At 42.6% G+C, this 14,068-nt stretch overlaps 1 long non-coding RNA gene across 3 annotated transcripts in view; it reads left to right on the top strand.

Moving 5' to 3' along the window:
• Positions 1-11,216, top strand: part of LOC308066608 — a 57,506-nt gene extending 46,290 nt beyond the window's left edge. Inside the window, exons 1-2 of one of the 3 annotated variants that reach the window (XR_013929216.1) lie at positions 7-4,893; positions 7,990-11,216. This is a non-coding gene — a long non-coding RNA (uncharacterized lncRNA). Of the gene's footprint in view, positions 1-6; positions 4,894-6,400 lie in introns of those variants that run through there. The other 2 variants (XR_013929214.1, XR_013929215.1) reach the window with 2 other exon arrangements.
• Positions 11,217-14,068: the final 2,852 nt, after the last annotated feature.

Here is a 14,068-nt window from a genome sequence, read left to right as displayed (position 1 = left end):
GTGTGTGATGGTAAAAGACCTTATTGCAGCTGGCTAGTTTAGAGAGTGCTGTGACAGTGAGACTCAGATTTCAGGTGAAAAAGATATATCTGACTTTGGGGTGGCAAAGCAACACTGTAAAATGTGGCATGGGTGAAACCAGATGGCAAATACAGATGGGCTGAAACATTTTCCTCCTTTTTAAACTGATGTCATTATTTTGTCAATCTCTTGAGTTTTCTCAGCCCATCTCAGGATTTTTTTTTTTCTTTTGAATTGGCCATTTCAGTCCAACAAGCACTGGCATTGATAACAAAACAGCTGAGTTTGAACTCTACAGTTGAGCCTCTCTGTTTTTGTCCTTGAAAAAGATAAGGAATTGGGAAAAGCTACGTAAACGCAAATTAAATTAACAAACTCAAAGCTAGTCATTGTTCACAAGCCTGGTCATGATACCTGGGGGAAGCCAGCTGAGATGTTTTCTGCGGTATGGTTCTGGAGTAGGAAAAGCTGGTTCAACAAAATCAAAAAGTTTTGGCAGTGTGCATTGCTTTGAGGATGATTTCAAACACACCATGAGTGCGCTTAAAGCCTCTAAAGTAATAAGACTTTGCTTTATCAACTCAGCTGGGTGCCTCAGTTAGAAAGATTTTCTCTGTAGGATCCATACAAATCCTGCGGGAGTCTTCAGAGGGTGATTTGGAGCATCTTAGCTGGGCTTCTGCTCTGAACACAGAAACAAAGAAAATTCAGATGGAATCAGTTCTGTCTGTCATGCCTGGTGGGGTGCTGCACCCCTCTCTGTACTACCTGTACGCAGCTCCCCTTCATTACATGATGCTACACTATTCCCAGCAATAAAGCTCATTCGGTCCCAAAAGAAAGTGCTTTTATAGCACTCTTAAGCTCATGCAAACCATAGACACAGATGGGCCTGGGAGGAATTTGGGGTCCAGCTGTTCTTGCACCCACCGAGCTGCTCTGCTGGTGTTCTGATGGGATGTGACAAATGAGTAAAGTCGCTTACAAATGTTCCTATAACCAAGCCCTAAGGGTTTAATTCCTCACTTCTAATTACCATGTCCCTCCTCACTTTGCATTCAGCTCATTTCTTGCTCTACCACCTTGTCATCAGAGCTGCAAGCAAGGTACTAGTTTAACAAGTTGCTGTGGAACAGCTTAGCCATGACAACTGCCCGTGAACTCTTAAAGAACCAGAACCATTGGGCAATATCACTTAATTTTGCCTAATAGTAGCAGTGCATACTAGATCAAGTTACCACATATTTTCCACAGACTTGAAGCAGGCAGACAGGCTGTAACCACAAATTAGCCAGGGCATGGGAGCTCCCCAAGTACGCTGAGTCCTACGTGGATCTGAACCTTTGGTTTGGTGCCCCTTTCCCAATGAACAGAGAAGAGTAGTTGCATTATATTTGCATTCTTCCTTTAACTGCTGTGAAGTACCCTGCTCCTTGTTAGTCCTGTGCTTTGATATATTTTTCTCAGACTGTGGCATGGGAACTAGGTACCTAAACCCATTTGGGTGTCAACTGTAATACACTTACAGTTGCTGTTTTAAAAGGCTGAGAAAACAAGTCTGAAGCAGATGCGCAAGTAATTTGATCCTTATTTGCATAGTCTATCCACCAAGTTGCCCCCAGTGTAACTCTGATGGCTAGAAGTGCAAATATTTAACTCTGACACAGGTTTTCCTGCTCTAAGGTAACCTCAGAGATGGTTGGGTTTTTTCCTCTGAAGACACATCTTGCTGCATCATTTCATTTTACTGCACTCTTGCTTCCTCTTCTGCTGATAGCTCTCTTCTTGTCATTCCGCTAATGTATTAAAGATCTAAAATACATGAGGCTCAAGGTCATATAATGATCTGGTGTCAAAGCTGGGATCAGGAATGCCAGAGAGCTGAGTGCCCCTTGCTCTGGAAGGCAGAGTTGGCTTCAGGCACAGTAGTCTGTGGCTCTCCATGGAGCATTTGCTCCTTCTCTTGAGGCTTTAGGAGAAGCAACAGCAATCTGCTCCCTGCTTGCACCTTTCCTAACTCTCCTGTAGATCAGGACCACTGGGGAGGCTGAGCAAACACAAGCAGCCCCATAAGGCACCGTGCAATGAGATGTGCTGCATGCAGGTCTGTTTAAATGTCCTGTGGAAAAGCAAATTCCCCATCCCTGTTCCAGTAATACATTTCACTGTGTGTTTTTGTCCAGCTCCACTCAGGAAACCAGCCAGGGCTGGCCCCACCACAGACATGTCACACTGATACATAAAGCAGTATGAGTTAGCAGGTATGAGGAGGTCCTACCATGTCCTAGCGGTTTCCCTCCATGCACCCTCCCTCCTTGTGCACCAAGGCTGAATGCTGCCTGAACTTACAACTGGGAGACACTTCCCTAAAATTCACCAACAATAGCCAAAATTTAATCTAAATCCACAGAATCCCTTCCTAGGAGGAACCATGTATGTTATAAAGGGAGCTGCAACGGAATTACGTATCTCTAGCAAGGTAGCTCTTGAGCAAATGGTTTTGTGGTAAGTTATGGCCAAAACAATTATTAGGAATAATGAAGGGATCCAAAAGGGACATCTGAGTTTGCTGTATGTCAAAACCCATGAGTCTTTCAACAGATCCTTTTAGATTTCTGTTGACTTGCAGAGGAGGGCAGCCCTCTATGGAAAGCCATTTCCATAAAAACATTCCCTCTGCACTTCAAGTCCCTCTCACTGCTTGGGTTTATTCCAATCTTCGTTTTAAAAGCATATGTGCTGGAGAAGTAAAAAGTCTTTTACATTAGCAACCGTTCCTGCTTCTTATATGCAAGGTCAGCTGCATCGCCCTGAATCACTGAGTGCTGCTCTGCTTCAGTGTGAGTTGGGGGTTTATTTATATATGTGTGGTTAATCAAACTTCCTCTTCTATTCTTGGTAAAACCAGCAAGTCTGGTGTTGGATGTTAGCAACAAAGCTATTTCTAGGGGCTGGGCACTGACACCAACACATCTGTGTGTCAAAAACAGAAACTGCTTTCCTATTTGATAGAAGAAAACCAAGTTAATGGAAAAATACGCCTGACGGAAAGCTAATGACTCTCTGTACCCATAGAAGTGCACTTTGGAGCCAACCGAAAATGAACACCCAAAATGAACTTGCCTAGGGCGCAGGATAGGTGTCAGTAAGAGATTGCCACCCACTGGTGCTGCTGAGCATCGCCAGTGTTATTGGCTTCCCGCAAACTTCTGGAAGGCTGGAGCTTTCAGCAAATTAAACTAGCAGATGCCAGTGGGAGCCTGCCAGAGCAGAAATGTGTAGCTCTGCTCACATTTTGTACCCAGGTTGCACAAGTCTTTGTCGCAGGGGGACGAGGACACATAACTTTACATGGGTTCAAAAAAGCAACAGGAAAAAATCATGGAAAAAAAGGCATTGAGGGCAGTTAAATGTAGACACTGACTCTGGCTTGTAATACTCTGAGCAGCAAGTTACTGGAGGAAAACAAGAGTACTTGGGGAGGCTGTCTCTATGTAGTACTACAAGGGATTTGTGCTTGACTAGTGATGGAGACAAACTGCTGAGTAAGTACAGCATCTGGGCTGTTCTGGAAAAGTCAGTCTTGCATGATCCTACTTCTCTTCAGGATTAGCTTTGAGAACCTCAAACAATGCAAAAGGGCCTGGGGGTAAAACGTGCCTGTATGCTGAAAGGACCAGCATTTTAACCAAGGTATGCTCTTCCACTCACTCCTGACCAGAGCTGCACAAGGGTGGGCATCAGGCCATATGATGGGGCCCTACCCCGGCATCTCTCCTTACAAGTTCACTAGGACCTTGCCCTCCAACACACAGCTCCCCTCCATCCAAAAACCTCTCCTTCAGCAGCAGAGACGGGACTTTCATCTACCATCTCTCTGCCTTCCCAGTAAATGAAGTGTCACAAACACCTCCCCTGGTGACTGTTTCTGCCTTTGTCTTGTGTTATGAATATGTCCCTTTGCCTGACGTGATTCCACATCCTCCCCTTGCCTAAGGTCCAAGGTAATTCTTCTGGCCATCAGCTGCTCAGCCTCCACTTCTGTTCCTCCCTCATTAAGAATGGCATGAAGCCAACAGCACTTGGGCAGCCCACAGAGGTTTCTGTGGACACAAGCACCAAAGAGATGCCATCTTAGATGGCCTCACCCCACTCCAAATGCTTCCCATTTAGTAAGTCCCAAACAGAGACCACAGATGTAATTGTGAAGGTGAGGGTGTTTGTGTCTCTACCTGGTCTTGTTCCACTCAACAACTTGATTTTATTGATGGGAGGTATTATTATCTTCCATGAAAAGTTCACACACATGATGGATGCTTTGCCAGGGAAAATTAGATCTTATGTTCACACAATCCTCTATGGAATACATGCTTCTGTTGCAAAACATTTGTTGCCAGATATTAACGTGGGAGATCTCTTCTGCCAGTGTCATTATCAAACAGCGTGGGGAGAATTTTGCATCCAGAATCCACCTTAATATTGATGTGTTCATACGAACAGATGTCTCCTAGCTTCCTGCACAATGTGTTATCAGATTTGAGATTTTACAGCCTCATCCTTAATTAGAAGCATATTATTTGTCAGTACAAAAAGTCTCTTTTGGAGGTGTAAAACCCTGCAATGCAGGGATCTTGACCTGCCTCCTCCCCAGTGTCACCCACCATCAGCAAGAGACTTCTGTCCAAACATTTTGCACTTCAGAAATGCATTTACCCTTATTTTCAAGGTGAGACTGGACATTTGGCTGAATCTGAGCTTGCCCAAGATCAGAGAGGAAATCAGCGCACAGCAGAGCAAGAAATTCCAATTCATGACCCCTAAGGCCTAGAATGGCCCTGGAAGTCCCCTGTCGTTGTGTGAAGTCAACAGCAGGTATGGTGTCAATGCTGCAGTGTTGGGACAGTAACAGCAAATTCTTCCTTCTGGGTGAGGCTGCCCCAACTTTATTCTCTTCTTGCTGTGGTACTAGAAAGCTACTCTTTGCTACCTATTCTTTCAGCCCCACAGATATGCTTCTTTGCTTTCTTCCAAGGAACAATCTCTGAAAGAAGACTTGACAATACAAATAGATGGGGGAAAGGGCAGAGGAGAGAGGTGTTTTGCACCAGCTAATGCTGCAAGGCAGAGAATAGTGTATTTTAGCTCGAGTAAGAAGTTGAGGTTTTTTCCTGTGGTTCCTGGTTGGATTTTCAGAAGCGCACAGCTTTGATGTAGGTAGCCCAGGGTAGCTCATGCCCCCAGACTATGACTTCAGTGCCGTGTTCTCCTGCCAATCAGCACTGTCACATCCATGCCCAATTCCCTTCCCACTCTCAGAGATGTTCAGATCCCCATGGATTTCCTAGTGCAGGAACAAGTTATCGCACATCAACAACTCTATAATAACCATTCTGTGAGTTCCTGTTCATCTCACATTATGTCATTCAGTTCTGTTTTTCTGTCTTCATCATATGCTTCTGGCTGATGCTGGGAGAGTAATTTCTCATTCCTTGGGTGAATTTGGGAAACCAAGATATTGAATTCTTTTTGCTAACTTGTGTCCCAGTTGAAAAGATTTCAGGGCAGGGAAAACCTTTCCTTGGTGTTTCTACAGCACCTATGAGCCAGTAGCTCTAATGTCATTTAGTGCCTCTAGACATGACCAAAATATAATTTTCAATTCATTTCTATTTCTCTTTAAAAACATGTTTGACACATGGTAATAAAGTAACGAGAAACTTTGTAGAAATGCATCAAGTGATACGGCAAATTTCTTTTTTGTCCTTGCATATTTCTGTGGGAAGTCCTGCCTGCTTGTAGTACACTGTTTTGTAAGAAACTGCTTTTAGGTAGAAAGGCTTTCAGATGGACTTGTGTAAAAGAATAAAGGTCTACTTCTCAAACGGATTTTGAGTTCAGGCTTCTCTCCAGTACTCATCTTGTCAAGTTTAAAAATTCCTTTCCATCTAAAATCAAAATAAAACCTTTTGACCTTAAGGAATTTATTTTCTGTTCTAATACATAGCACAACCAAATATAAAGAAAACAAACAAACAAACAAACTTATTTGAGAATGAACACCAAAAATATCAAGAGAAGGAATGTGAAAAAATATTCCTAGAGGCATTCTGCAAAATACCTTGACCGAATTCGATATCTGAAACAACTTGAGATTAGCAGAAGTTAACTCACCACTCTGGGTGGTTCTATCTTAATAATCAATATTAAGGTGGATTCTGGATGCAACTCTGGGTTGCCATCAGGGAAAGTGAGTCAAATCATTGTGTGTTGTGTCATGATGAGAAGATGGTGATATTCCTTGTGGGGCCCAGAGAAAGATTTGTAACCTACAGGAGCAAACCTTGTTTTGGGGGTAAAAATCTCCATTCTGTTTAAAAAGGAGAAAAGCCCAGTATGACCTTCAGCCAGAAAGGAAGCATCCTTGCAGATGTACACCACCATACACCATGACATGCACCTTTTATCACCAGCACGTAAGGACCTGGAGCAAGCTCCAATGAAGCATTTGAGATCTCCAACTAACAACAAGGCGGAATTTATCATCTCCATTAGACTGTGATCCTGCAAAGCTCTCTTCTGCTGGGCTTGCTTAGGCTTGATAAATCCTCTGCTCCTGCTGTGAAGGCTCTTTTGCTTCTCTGTGTCCTTGAAAGTGCTCTAAAGTCCACAAATGTCATCAGGGCCACCTAACACATCCTGATAGTGGTGGGGTGTCTGTAAAACAGCCACAAGCTCCCACCTACTTTTAAACTGTGACTGAATGGGGAAGGCATGCGATCCTTGGGTTTTTATTAATCTGAGGCAAATACCTTAAAATTGCCTGTAGAAAGCCAGTAAAGACAGCAGTGGGCAGGCTTATCATTCCTAGAGTACTGTCACATTGCCAAAGATGGTCCTGTAGCTAGCCGCTGCAGCCTTTGCAGGGCTAGTGCCTGGACTTGGCCAGGTAGCACTATGACCTGCATCTCTCCCTGGTCCAGAATGGGCTCAGGTAGCCTAAGAACAGAAATATTTCAGTAATCATGCTCATGGTCATGCCTACCCATCTAAGAAGGGTTGCTTAACGCACACTCAGCTCCCCAGGAATGTGTGTAGATGGCTTTGGGTTGAAGTCCCTGCACTGAGCTTGTGCAATGATGCTTCAGCTGCGAAGGTCTTCTGGACCTTGAACAAGGCTCCTGCTACTTATATCAAGATGCAGATCCAAGAAATGGCTCTGTACAGAGCCAGGTGAGCTGGGAAGAACGTGTAAGGAGGTCTTTAGGCCTCTACCACATGCTGGTGATAAAAGCAGATAACCTGATCCTGGGCTGAGCTGGAAGCAAACCTGTTGCATTTGCGTGGCTCTGCCATGAGATAATGAACCAGATAGACCAAGGTGACCTAAGTAGAGCCAGCTTTGTTCTTAGGGTATAGTTTATATACATATCTCTTGCTGTGATTATCACTGCAATCTAGACTTCATTTCTTCACTGGAAAGTTTCCAAATCCTTGGAAATGCTAAGACATAGTGCTTATATCGGCTGAGTCCTTGGAAGGATGCTGTGTTTTATCTCAAAAGAACATCTAAGATGTGCTGTTTATATGGTTTTCTTTTCTTCTTAATACAAATTGGTTTATTATTCCGTGTCTGTAGCAACTCTAGTAGGCCCTTACAAATGCACTAGCATGTTATAAATAACCTGGAAAGAAAGTTGGGTCCCCTTAGACTTTCAGAATAGGTTTGTTCTTTTGAATAATATTTAGAATGCATTCACATTTCCAAAGTCTTTGCAATTATAAATGAGCTCACAGCTGATGCCAGAAAAGCGTCAGATGTTTCAACCTCTTTCTATCTTCTGTTCTTCATGTGAAAGATAGGAGGGCGTGTAGGGACCAGCATCATTCCTCATCATCCTGAAACTAGAGCAAAACAGTAGTTAGCACCTAATGGTTTCTCTGCTGGCCATGTGCTAACTGTCCTTTCAGAAGTGCTGAATGGCTTCACCTCCCACCAAAGTCAAGGCAAGGTGAAGATGCTCAGCCCCTTTGCTGGATCGGCTCCCTGGTTTCCAAGGCAACTGTTCTTCAGCAAGATTTAATGAGAAGGTGAGGAGATCCATGAAGGCCTTTGAACATGTAGAGGAACAGAGAGCTTACAGAAATGACTGTGCTTTTTAGATGAAAAGGACAGGCGAGTGGACTGAACGGACAATAAATTATTTGACATTTTAATGGGTTACCATGATATTGCAGAAAATGACCTGAATAAAGTGGCTCAGTCCCCACAGAGAAAAATAAAATAAAATAAGTATAATGGAAAGAGGAACCATAAAAGGCTTAAATGTGGGTTTATTCAAACTGTCTGAATGAAAGTGAAAGGAGCAAGTTACATCCCTTGTTACAGCCTCTTAACAGCAGTTGATCTCAAAATGAATTGGAAAAAAAATGTATCTGTGATAACCTGACATAGAAAAGCTGGTTGGGTAAGCTCCATAAAACACAGACTTTATATCAGTGCCACAAATAGGAAGCTATTTGCAGGAGATGTTATAGCACAGGCAACAGGTACTTCTTGTTCTAACCTCAAGCAGTGTCATCTGTTACAAGAAAAGTGGAATTGTTGCTTGTACCTGAAGTGTCTCAGATCATGTTTACGCTGTGCCATGCGTTTTTGTGCCCTAGAATTTTCCATGTTTATTCTAACATGAATAGACTTACCTTTTAGCAGCAAGAAAGATTTTGTAAATCAAAGATGTATCTATCCTCTGTGTGGCACAAAGAGTTAAGCAAATATGGACTTTTGATTCAACAAGAACTGATATTTTAATACTTTTCTCACTGTAATCTAGATATAAAAATGAAAACAGTTCACCTTTTTCATTAGAATAAAGTCTGAACCTTTTCAATTTAGTGTTAGAAAAATCATTTATTTAAAGTCAACATTGACATGGAAGTGGCTCTGTCCACTATGTCTCAAAAAGTCTGAGAAAACTGTGGGAATAATTGATTCTGCAAACTCTTGTTTTGGGGAGATGAAGGGAGGTGGGCATACTGGTTAACTTATGGGGAAAAAATAATATTTTTTTTAATTAATTGAAGAGAGAGATTTCAAGTCAAAACATTTTGTGTGGCTGACAGGGGATTGTTAATAATTTCCCTAACCCTTTTAAATGAAGTATTGCCAAATCCAGACTTCAAAACAATTATTTTGCAACTGAAAAGGAAGAACATTTGCTTTTGAAAATGCTGAAATGAAATGTTCCCACAGATGCTTGTCTGGAAAAATAAAGAAAGGGAATTTTTGACAGAAACCTGTTCATCAATTCCACCCAGTCACAAATAACTCCAGACCTATTGTCATCCTTCACTACCCCAGAATTAGATGCCAGTGAAATGAAGTGTTCATACAGCTTTAAAATAAAAGCAGGAACTCGGACCTCATGAGAGAAAGACATGAGAACATTGTAAGGGCAGCTCTAGCCCCAGCCTGCCCGGAGCAGTGCAGACACAGTGACGGTGATCACCACCAGTTCTGGGGGGAATGGTGAACCTGTGCCACCTTGAAGCCAGCAGAAGACTTACCCAACTATGACTTCCACCCAAGAGCCATGGCCCTGGACAGCTTAAAGCTCTAGGTGCTGTCAGGGGAAATAAGAGCCTGAAAAGCAAAGATGGAGATGAAGAAACAATTTTTCTATTGCTTTGAGTGACTGGTACTACTTACCTCAGGTGGGAGGTCTACTGCACAGTCAGAGAAGGACGGGCACCCAGCATACTTGGGGGCTTATGCAGGCTTCAGTGCTCTGTCTTTCAATTTGTAGGTGAGGCTTTATCTCCTTGTTTTTAATCTGGTATTTCATCTATTTGTGTGGAAGGGTCCTTGTTAAAGAGTCCTGAAGAGAATGTAATGTTTTAATACAGTTGTCGTATGGAGAGAAGTGAGTGAACAATTATCCCTTCTAATACAATGCTGAAGGTCACAATTTTAGCATCTATGAAATGTTTTGGCCTTGTCAGCACTTTTTGTTCATGCACCTTTATGGGTGACTTTAAAACGGTGTTTCCAACCATAAAGTTCTCCCAGTCTTTAATCTTATCGACTGTTTTCTTGAATGTTATAGCCAAGATCACTTGACTAATTCAGCTTACAAAGTACTACTGGGAAAGAGTATTTATGGTAGTCCCAGCAAGGACACCCAAATTAGCTGTAGCAAGCAGCCAGCCTGAAGAAGAAATAAAACGAGGGAGTGAGATAATTTGGAACAAAATGTAAAAGAAGCACAAATCATTTAATAAAGGTTTTCCCTGGAGGAAAGTTTCCAAGCAGCTGAACATCAGGACAGCTGAGGGGAATGAGGTCAATTGTGTTTAGACACAATGTGTACATTTCACTTTTTAAAATGATTGTCATTTGTCAAACTTTATGGGCCAGATTCTTTCCTCAGTTTAACTGATGTTAGAATTTAACTCATTAAAATAAGATTTTGTCTTTAGCAGACAGGAAGGTGGAGAGAAAGATTTGTGTCAAGGAAACTGTATAACATCCTCCAAAGTTGAATGATAATGCCTAAGAACTGGGAAATAAAAATGGAGTATAAATAGGAAGCAAAATGGACTAGCTGTGTTTTGTCAAAAAGTGTAGCAAACAAACAGCAAGTCTGTAATTCTTTAGTGGGCTCCTGGATTAGATAGCTGTCCTACATATAGGTTCAACCTTACATGCTTTGCATTCCTGTCATTGTATTAATAAATTGAAGTCCAGGCCCACATAATGGAAGCACTGGAGTCCAGATGGACAAGAGGTAATGGGAACAAACATTATCCTCTTAGAATAAAACTGCCTTTTCCTGCCCTACTTCAGATGAAACCCATACAGTCATATCTAAGTTGAAGAGAGAGAACATCTTCACTTGCCACCAGACGTTTGCTCCCCATCTGCAATGGAAAGGGAGCATTTGAAGATGTAGCTCAGTTGAAGATTTAGCCCTCAGTGTATCTGGTCATATGTCCAATGCTAACTCAATGCTATGAAGAGTGAAGCACCATAGTTTGATGTGAGCTGAAGATCCACCCTGGAACCTAATGACAGAGAAAAGGAAAGTGTTTGAGTTGCTAAGTTTACTTTTCTTCCTAATCACTGGAATCATTTGTTCTCTGTGTTGCTTTTGTGTTGTAATAACCTGCTAATAAACTTTGATTCCTCAATTTAAAAACTAGAGCTGAAGAATATTAATTCCCTCTGAAGCTGAGGTAACACAATCTACAGCAGAAAGCACAGTGCTACGCATGAGACAGCTCCGCTGCAAGATTTTAGCGTAATTTCATCCATTCTGTTTTATACCTTCCTCAATTCTCAATTTATACCCTCCTCTAAAATGGAAAAATTTATTTTTGCATTAAGGCATATAGATTCATAGAATCATAGTACTATGGAATGGTTTGTGTTGGAAGGGACCTTAAAGACATCCAGTTCCAGCCCCCTGCCAGGGGCAGGGACACCCTCCACCAGCCCAGGTTGCTCCAAGCCCCGTCCAGCCTGGCCTTGAGCACTGCCAGGGATGGGGCAGCCACAGCTGCTCTGGACAGCCTCTGCCAGCGCCTCACTGCCCTCACAGGGAAGAATTTCTTCCTTGTATCTAATCTAATTCTGCCCTCTTTCAGCTTAAAGCCCTTCCCCCTTGTCCTATCGCTACATGTCCTTGTACAAAGCCCCTCTCCAGGTTTCTTGTCGGCCCCTTCAGGTACTGGAAGGTGCTGTAAGGTCTCCCTGGAGCCTTCTCTTCTCCAGGCTGAACAGCCCCAACTCCCTCAGCCCGTCTTCCTAGGAGAGGTGCTCCAGCCCTCTGAGCATCTTCATGGACTAGTTGCATGCAAACCCCATGAGAACAGATTTCACCCTGCACCATGCTGAGCCCCCTCCAAAGGGCTACCTCTATTTGATCACTGTTTGTATTGATAGGAGAAAGTGGTATTAAGTGTCCTCCAAATTCTCATTCTCTTCCAGAATGTGCTAGCATAAGATTGAGTGGATGAGACCCTCACTGACTGTCTGTGACCTGCCTAGACATACACTTGTGTCTCATACAGTCTCCTCCTACCTCATCTTGACCTTCAAGAAGGTGCTCTCTGCAAGTTAACCTTTCTTTTGCCTTGGGACCCACATGCCATAGCTAGGTGGTCCAGCTGAACCTCCATCTAGACAAGAGAAAGGTCTTAGGTCTACACTGCTGCTGGAGTGGTTGTCTCAACCCCTTAGCCAATGACCTGTATGTGCTGGGAGCATGTCCATACACACATGCACTGGGACAAGAGGCACTTGAGAATTTTATGAGGTGGATACATGAATGGTTTGTACCCCACAACTTCTGCCAGAAGGGTCAGGCCATGGAGAATACAATCTGCCCTTCTCATCAGTGACCTGTCCTCGCACAAGTAGAGACATTTCAGCAAGGAAGTTTTCATGTCCAAGGAAATTGTTCAACAGACAGAGGAAAAGCTATGAGGTACGGAACAGACTTGCCAAGGTTTAGCCGTGACTCATTTGCTGCAAATTCGCCCCCTTTTTGGGCCACCAGGAAGCAGCTAGTGAGAGTCATGTCAATTTAAGAAGGTTTGCTGGCCATAAGTCACATGGCCATCCATGGGAAGGGGTAAATTCCTTGAGCAACTGTGGTTTCTCCTATCTCCTTCTGGAGCTGCATGGCCAAAGTGGCATCAGAGGTGAGTTTCTGATTGGTAAGGAGGACAAACTGCAGAAATCCATGAAGGCGGCAAGGGCTCTCACAGGGAAGAAATGAAAGCAGTGTCACTAAAAAGCCAAACCGTCCTGTTATCCTCTAGCCCATTGCCTTATTGAAAATATTGTGTGTATGTTTTCTCTTTGAGGCCGATTTTTATTTAATGTCACAAAGATGTGCTGCTTGCAGAGAGCATGAATCCTTTGAACGTTTAATTAGTGACGAGGGGGGTACTCTCTCCCTCTGCCCGCAGACTCACAGCTCACATCTGGGTGTGCCAGCTTCCCCATACACTTTGGGGAATAAAGATGCCCTTGAGACTGTGAAATGAAAGCAAAGCAATCTAGGCAGCTTCAGATCTGTACCCACACTAAGTTGCTGAGAAACAGCAGTTTAGCTATGCTGATTTTTTTTTTTTTTTAATTGACAAAGCCCTACATCCTTTGATCTTTGAAGGGCATGTTTATCCAACATTGTTCTTTGCAGCTATACTGCTTCTGGTTACAAATTGTGAGACTCATGTTCTGTTTCAATGAAACAATAGGATTTAATTATTAGCAGTCTTCAAAGACAAATGCAGGGCTCACAGTCTTCTCTGATTACAAGGTCAGAGCAGCAGATCAGTAGCTGAGAAGCAGCAGAGTTGAACAATCTTGTTTACATTATTCTGGGGAAAAAACCCCTGCACTTCTTAATTTTAAATTAACTTTTCAAATTTTCTGTATTTGTAAAAAAAAAAAGTAATCAGCATATAAATCAGAAGCTTGATTGGATTTCACTTCTTCAACCTTATTCAAGGTTGGTTGTCCTTATGAAATGCATGTCATGTTTGAATGCTGAATTCAGGAATAGAGAGGTATAATTCTGTGGACAGGTCTTGCCAGGAGGTCAAATAAGGTGATCAAAATGTTCATTCTGGGTTTTAAAGATAGAAAGTAATTATCTGCATCAGTTAAAAACATAAGAAATTCTGCTAAAAAGGGAAGGTACTGGCATACTCCATTCAGAAGAGTAGCTTACTATAAAATGATGATGGGTATGACATTAAGTCACCATGTGTGTGACACATTCTCCATTACTAGAGACTTTAAGAATAGGTAAGGTAAACAGCTTTCAAGAGCAGTTTTGGAAGAGACCTTGTTTCTACTGTAAATGTGTGGGTACAGATTTCTACAGTGAAGCTTGAATCAGATTCCCTAGCATAAAAAGGCTTTGCATGTCATCATAACCCAAGGAATATCAACTGCTACTGCTAATAATTGCAGATCCTAATCAGTCGTTCAGGCATATGTGTCACTTCAAGCACAAGAGTCAGTTTATGGCCCAGT

This window comes from Falco punctatus, assembly GCF_963210335.1.
Source record: "Falco punctatus genome assembly, chromosome: 6".
NCBI classification, from domain to species: Eukaryota; Metazoa; Chordata; class Aves; order Falconiformes; family Falconidae; genus Falco; species Falco punctatus.
This window is presented reverse-complemented; position numbering and strand designations above follow the sequence as displayed.